Source organism: Crocodylus siamensis, chromosome 15, assembly GCF_052110815.1.
Source record: "Crocodylus siamensis isolate JL-2025a chromosome 15, ASM5211081v1, whole genome shotgun sequence".
NCBI classification, from domain to species: Eukaryota; Metazoa; Chordata; order Crocodylia; family Crocodylidae; genus Crocodylus; species Crocodylus siamensis.
Window position 1 is genome coordinate 28,987,643 of NC_143409.1, and position 7,294 is coordinate 28,994,936.

Genomic DNA, 7,294 nt, shown 5'->3' on the forward strand with positions numbered 1-7,294 from the left:
ATAATTCCATCTTCCTGTATGTCAGTTCCCCGTTAGTAAAATGGAAATAGTGTCCTTGTTTTTGTCTTATTGGCTCAGATCAGAAAGGCTCCAAAAGAGGGGATATCCCTCACTATGCGCCTGTACACTGCTGAGCATGATGGCCCACAGGCTGGCCCACGTGGCATCACCACAGCATAATTATTGACCACAAAAACACTGCGTTCATTCTTTTGTTCTTATCTACCTTATTATTTGGTTTCTCTTTAAGCTATGATAGGCTCTTTCTCTCTCGTCTTCCAAACTATACAACTACCAAACCACTCTGCTGCTACTCTGCTCCCCTTTGCCAGCTATATTACAGACCTCACCAGCTTGAATAAAGTACTTCCCACTGGCTTCACAGGAAGAGATTCAAGAATCCCTCAGCACTTTAGAAACAGATCATGTTTAACCGGCAATAAAAATTCTGGCCTGACTAGGTCTCGAGTCCTGGAGCAGCACACAGGTGCTATCATCCAGCAGAATATACCAGATTCAGCCCTAGCACAAGCAGGAATCTTCCACCGACTACACTATTTCATAAGCCTGGCCCAACGAAAGACAAAATTCCCTTCGCTATTGTTCCTCACTAGATTCAGAGAAACCCCTCCTTAGTCGGGTCCAGCTTCAGGGAACTTCTAGGATTCTGAACAGGAAGAAAATGCAGATACATAACTGTAATGGAGCAGGTCATGCCAAGCGCATTGGATACATATGTCAGCATAATGCAGCCTATGCCTGACTTCCATCTTACGTAAAACCCCAGTGAAGCCATGAAGTATGTTAAGGGTGCAAATGAAGACATTTAGCTCCACATCTCCAACCCTCTATTCTATTGTATTTATTTTGATCTAGAGTTGGGAAGTTCATACAGGCAAGACACAGCACCCACAAATTCATGGGTTCTCCACACCATATATGCAGGACCTCCTAGAAGCTACCTATCGAGGCTGAAAGTCTCTGGAGGCCCCTCACAAGTTGCTGGTGTTTGCTGCTCCAGCCTGGAGCTAGCATAAGGACTCCTGTGTCACAGTAGCATAGCATTCTGCCTGCAGCAGAAACCCTGAAATGCATGAAAAATAGAGAATAGCTAGAACTTTTGGAATTAAATCTCTGAACTCAGAAGAGGGTTGTGTTTGGAGCCTGGAGCAAATATGCAAAATGTTTTGTCTGAGATGGTTTGTACATTCCTATGCTTCCCACCAAAGGTCTTCAAATCACCCTAATGGGGAAAGAGACATCAGGAAAAAGGAGAAAGCAAAATCAAACATGGGCACAAAAAACCTGCCAAAAAACAGCCCCACTATGGACCATCCAAAGATTCCCTACTCAATGTCCAACAAATAATGCTAGTTCAGCTCAGAAAAGAGGGTCTATTAGCAGATAAATTTACAGAGTATGTCTAGCACACAGTAGCTGTGAAGACTGCCAGACTGACTACCCTCTCACCTCACATATGTATGCAGTGCTACAAAACCACTGGTCCTAGTAGAGGAATTCCTGATTTATATCAATGCAAAGGAAAGGAGAATCAGTCCCAGAGTGCCCAAGTGACTCTAGAGAGCAGGATGAGAAGAGAAAACCTCCTAAGGTTGTACCTGCACAAATACAGCCAGTTTATAGGCAATACATAAAGATAGAGGCACCACATTTGGCTGAGATAGACCTCCTTGGTTTTCTCCACAATCCCCTGACCTGGTCCATAACAATGTCTCAGAGAAACTGTGTCCGGTTCATGCCCTTATGTGCACAGTACAAAGTCCCTTTGGCACACAAGTTACACACATTCTGGAAAAATAAAAAGGAGGGGATAAAGAATGGAGCAGTTTTTGCCTTGACAGCTCACCAAGCATACCCTGGCATCTGGCTAAGCAGGCTGGCTCAAGCTGTCACTCTCTTGCCAACAAGACAGTGACTGACAGATTAGATCAGACACATGGATGATGGGCTGGGACATCTTGAAGGCCTGTCTCAAACCGCCTGCTTATTTCTATTTGTGGCATTAATCTCCAGTGACAGAGGGGGCCCCAGTGTGACTAAGCCAGCTGTGCAGTGCCAGTAAATAGGACAACATGCCATATGTTCTAAGCGGAGTTTGATCTCAGGAGCAGGACAAAACTGAATCTATGGAGAGGCAAGGTGTCCCCATTAAAAAACAAACAAACAAACAAACAAACAAAAACCTTAGTCACCTGAGAAGGAAAGCTGTATGAGGAAGGAATGGATGCCTGGAAGGAAAATAAAATTTAAAAAAGCACCAGAGGAGGACAAGGGCTTAGACAGTTCCTTTGAGAGAGGGCAGGGTGTCTCTCACCAAAAGACATTGTATCCCAACAAGCACCACAAAAAAAGGCTTGTACTGAGCAATGGTCACCAAGGGTCAACTTCTGTTCAGGCTATATCATGTGCAGGTATCAGCCAGCTCTAGTGCTCACTTGCTTTCTACACAGATAGTTTTTGCTTCTTTCTCTCTGTCTCCTCATTCCAGCTTGACCTCTGTTTGATCTACAGCTCACCTATTTTGACCCTAGCTCCTCCATCTTCCCTGGTGGCACAGATACCCAGTGCTCTTACCACAAAGCTATGAATCAGGATAGAATAATAAGCTCATTTATGAAAGGCACACATATCCAAAGGAACAAAGAGCAAAATAAATCACTACAAAGCTCTGTAAGCTGATTTATTCATTCAACAGGTTTTCTTTGACTTTAGGCTTCTCTGACTGGTATCCAAACAATGTCATAATAAAACAGGACAACCAGCACCTTCTTTCAAAAGCTTTGAAAAGACCAAATATAACAACACCAGGAGGTGAAGTTACCATATTTACTGAAGTAAAGATGAGACTTTCCCCTCTAATCAATGTGAGGGAAGAAAGCCACACTTTACATTCACATACAATGTATTTAATGAGATTTCCTTGTCTATCATTAAAACTGCTGCCAAAACCAGCACATATTCAATAATGGAAACCAACTATGAAGTTGATTAAATTCAGTCAACACTGAGTGCAACTATAAAACACATGACCCATATTAAGCAAACATGCTGATTTTTTTTTGCAAAAGTCTGTCACAATCTGTCTATATAGGGCCATGTGTTTTATAGTTATGCTCAGTACATACAAATCTGTCTCATGACCAGGATGGTTCGCTCGACAATCCAAACCACATCCTTACAATCACACCTTTCTCATTCCTATTATAATAACCACACTGTGCACCCACATGTCCATGTTCCCATCACCATCACCTTTAACAGTCACAGTCACACAGGGGACTGCCTCAGTGCCCTGCCTCCCTTTCTTCCCCCCTCCCAATCCTTTCATTCATCATTGTAATCACCATTGTCACCATCATTGTCTTCATCATCATCATTCTCTCTGGTGTTGGCCCCACCTCTGAACAGTCTGCGCCAGTCCTCTCTTCCATATGATCTCTGTCATTTCCTCCCCGTCATCTCCAACTATCTTCATGTAGTACTCCTGCATCTCACTTAGTCCCATTTTGACACAGTCCTCAACTGAGAGGTTTGTGCATCTTTTATGAGCAGGTTCCTGGCCTTCTACAGGCTGTTCCTGAAGCAGGAGATGTACTGGTCAAAGCAGGCTGCTGGGGTTCCCTACTGCTTGGTCAAGCGACAGAATGGCACTGCCTCACTTGTCAGGGTCTTGACCCCTGCCAGGAAGAGTATGATTACTCTCCTCCACACCCCCCTGGTGAGTGGGCAGTACCAGAAGAGGTGATCTACTGTTTCTTCCACCAGCAGGTTTCCAAGAGGCAGTTTGATGGGCCTCTCTGCCCCTCTCTGTTTTTCCATGCCCACATGGGGAGTGCCTGGTGGGGTACCTGCCAATTCAAATCCCTGTGCTCTTTCTGTACCATCTGTAGATTCACTCCCACACAGTTTGGCAATAACTCCATACCTTTTTTTTTGTAGTATGTGTGGCTCTTAAAAAAAAAAAAAAAGGGCAGTTGCTTCCACAGGAGGGAACAAGCACCAAGCCTGGTATCCAGGCCTGGAGGTATTGGAATACAGGCCAGCACTCGGACCGGCCAGAGCAAGCTCCAACTGCCTTCCCTAGTGACAACAATGCTTATTTTTTTTGGCCCTAAAAAACACAGGCTGGCATTCCCTCCACAAGGAACTGTCACCAGGCCTGAAGGTACTGCAATACCAGGAAGACTAGACCCAGCCCTGAAACCTTCCCCTTGGTGCTTAAAATGCTTGATCTTAGCCAAAAGGCTGAGAAGGTGAAGGAAAATTACTCTTTTTTTTTTCCAAAAATATTTATTTTTATATATAAAATGCCACAAGGATAGATTAGTACAGCTGACCTAAATTAAGATATATGGCAGTGCCTATTGTACTCAGTCCCCCTCAGCACTGACCCCTTTTCAAGTCACCATGAGCCACTACATGGAATACAACTGGCTTCTTCTTCACTCCCACAGCTGAGCTGCAACTTCCTTTCCCATTTCTAATTATTCCTGTTTCTTCACCAGCCTTAAATGTCTAGCAAACATCATCAAACGGGGCCCCAAACAGTTCACTCAGCATCTTTCTGTTGCCCCGTCTCTCAGCCTGTTGCATAGGATAAGTGTGGCCCTGGCACCCATGAGGTGGAGCTGGAACATGTTACTCTGTGCCTCATCTGCATATAAGATTTTGGAGGAGCCCAAGACTCATGCCAAGACCATTCAGTTCCAGTCATTAGTGGAGGGTTAATTAGCATAAGGATCCTCGGGGGGGGAGGGGGATTGCAATCTGGAGTACACAAAAATACTGAGCAGTGGGGTTGCCATGGCTTGTAGCACTGTTGATGCTGCTGGGGTCCAATCCAGTGAGCTTTGTAAATCATGAGCCTTTTGGCTTTGGAACTAAACATCATGCATAGGTGCAAAAGTGATGCTTAAAAGTGTGTTTATGGAATACCGGTGCTAAAACTTGCAGCCGTTTCAAAAAAGGTAAAAATATATCAATTTTGGATAAACTAAGTCTATGACTACCTGTACTAAATTTGCCTACATGCAAATTACTACAGGTATATGTCAATATGTTTATTTCAAGGGCAGTGTTTTCAAGTCTGCCCTTTACTTCCATTTGCTAAGGGAGAGTGGGGTCTGATGGTAATGGGGGGTGGGGGTAAGGGGCGCTTTCTAACTCTCCACCCCCTCTCCCCCAATGTATTTTCCCTGCTGTAACCATAGGAGGGGGGGGACAACATTAAGGCAAACCTCCAAGAATTGGTTCTATACCCAGAAAATTATAACAAAATATACACATTTCCATATATAGAACCTAATTATCTTTTTTATTCAGGGTTGCCTTATATTATATATCTGAGTAAATATGGTATTTCAGCAACTAGCAGAAGCCCCACTTGTGATCAGATTCTCCAATACTAGGAGTTGTACAGACTTAGCATAACATAGTTTCTGTTCCAAAGTAACAGCCCAAAGTAACAACAAGTGGCAACAGGTTGCCATAGATAGCTGGGGAGAGAAAAGACTAGGATGGGAGATACAGAACCCAAAACTAGCAAGTATCCATCCTGACAGATTCACAGGGCTTTTTAAAACTGAAAATAAGGAAACAGGAGATACTAATGAAGCCCTAACATGCCTTGTCACTGATTATCATGGCACAATAGATGGAGGTCCTAAAGGAAAAAGCATGTTTCTTAATTCCATTCCAAAGTACTTAGAGATCCTTTGTTGGGCAGATGGCACCAAAGTGCACAGTAGTAGCCAGATTCTTGGAGGTTTGCCTTTTGTGGAGCTTGTTCATTGCCTTTATTGCCATCCTCACTCAAGTCTCTGCAAGACTTTCAGATAATCCTCTACAGCAAGAAAGTGGTAAGTTTTCCAACTGCACTGCCTTCATGCTGAGGGTATCCCAAACTCATCTGTGTAGCCATGAAAGAGGTAGGAAGGGAGGACTTTGGCTGTCACAAAAAATCATCTTTTTGTTTTCAAAATGGCCCAGGAATCTCTCAACTGGCATTTTCGTTCATGACTACATGCCAGTGTAGGGTGTAATACATGGCTTAAAGGAACAGCTTGCTGTGCGTGCATGAACAAACTGGCAGAATCATGTTGCCTCTGCTTTGCAGTAGGAGTTAACAAGGCACCAGGCTTCGAAAAGCTTTTACAAAACCCTTCATTTACAAAATGAATCAGCTGATTATCTTCAGCACAAGATGGAACCACTCTCAGTGGCCTGATGGCATGAAAGAATGGAGTAGGAGAGGGGAAACATCACGTATCTAGAGATAAAGAATCCCTCACTAGAGGAGGAAGAACAAAAATAACAGAGGGACAAGGTAGCAAGGGTAGGCAAGGAACCCAGTTCCAACTACTAGCAAACAAGGGTCTTCCTGTAATTACGTGAAAATTTTCAGTTCTTGTGCGTGAAGATGAGACCTGAGATCTATTTACTAGAGCAGCAAGGGGGAAATCCAAAAACCAAAATTAGTGCAGACGATTCTCTCTCATGTCCTTGTTAAGGCCTGGCTCAGCACTCAGTGCTGGCTATGGAAGCCTTTCAGCTGGCTTTAATGAATTCAAGACTAGTGCTGGAATCATTGGGCAGTGAAAACATCCAGTGCTGAACAACAATGGAACTCCCTTCAGATGCTTCAGTGACTTGCAGGCTGCAGTTCATTTTTGGAGCAAAAATGTAGAAGCCTCAAGAGGATGACGGCAAGAGTGACCACTGTATAAAAAAGCCATTTAAAAGGGGAAAAAGGGTTGATCTTGCCAATCTCCACTTTTCTTTTGGAAAGGTAGCCTGCCAATGTGCCCCCTGGAGGGGGAAAGCAGGCAGAAGAGAAGAAACTTCAGCAAAAAGAGCTTTCAGTTACAAGGCTGAGACGGTGATGTTTTGTTATAGGCAAGAAGGTTACACACTACCACCACCACCACCAGAGCCAACCATTGGATAAACATATCAGGCATTTATTTTCTCAGTCTCCACAGGAATTGTCAGGAGTGCCAAAATATAATCCTCTCTAAACTCTTGCAAATGAAACTCGGGGTGATCATTAAGCACTCCCACAAAGGATGTGAACTTCAGAGGCAAAACTTCACAGTATAATACTCTGTGCTGGATTAAGAAGCCAAAATGAAAGGGTTCTCATGTGGGGAAGGCACTGAACAAGAGGTAAAAATGGTGTACAGCACTACATGATTCAGGATAGGTCTTCAGTCCAGAGGTACAATTTTTGCTCCTGTAGATCTACCTGAGGTAGCTTTAAATTAGTTGCAACACA

General features: G+C 43.7%; 1 pseudogene; it reads right to left on the reverse strand.

The window, feature by feature from the left end:
• Nucleotides 1–4,024: 4,024 nt before the first annotated feature.
• On the reverse strand, nt 4,025–4,278 carry LOC149852289 (U2 spliceosomal RNA; annotated as a pseudogene).
• Between the last annotated feature and the right edge of the window lie 3,016 nt (nt 4,279–7,294).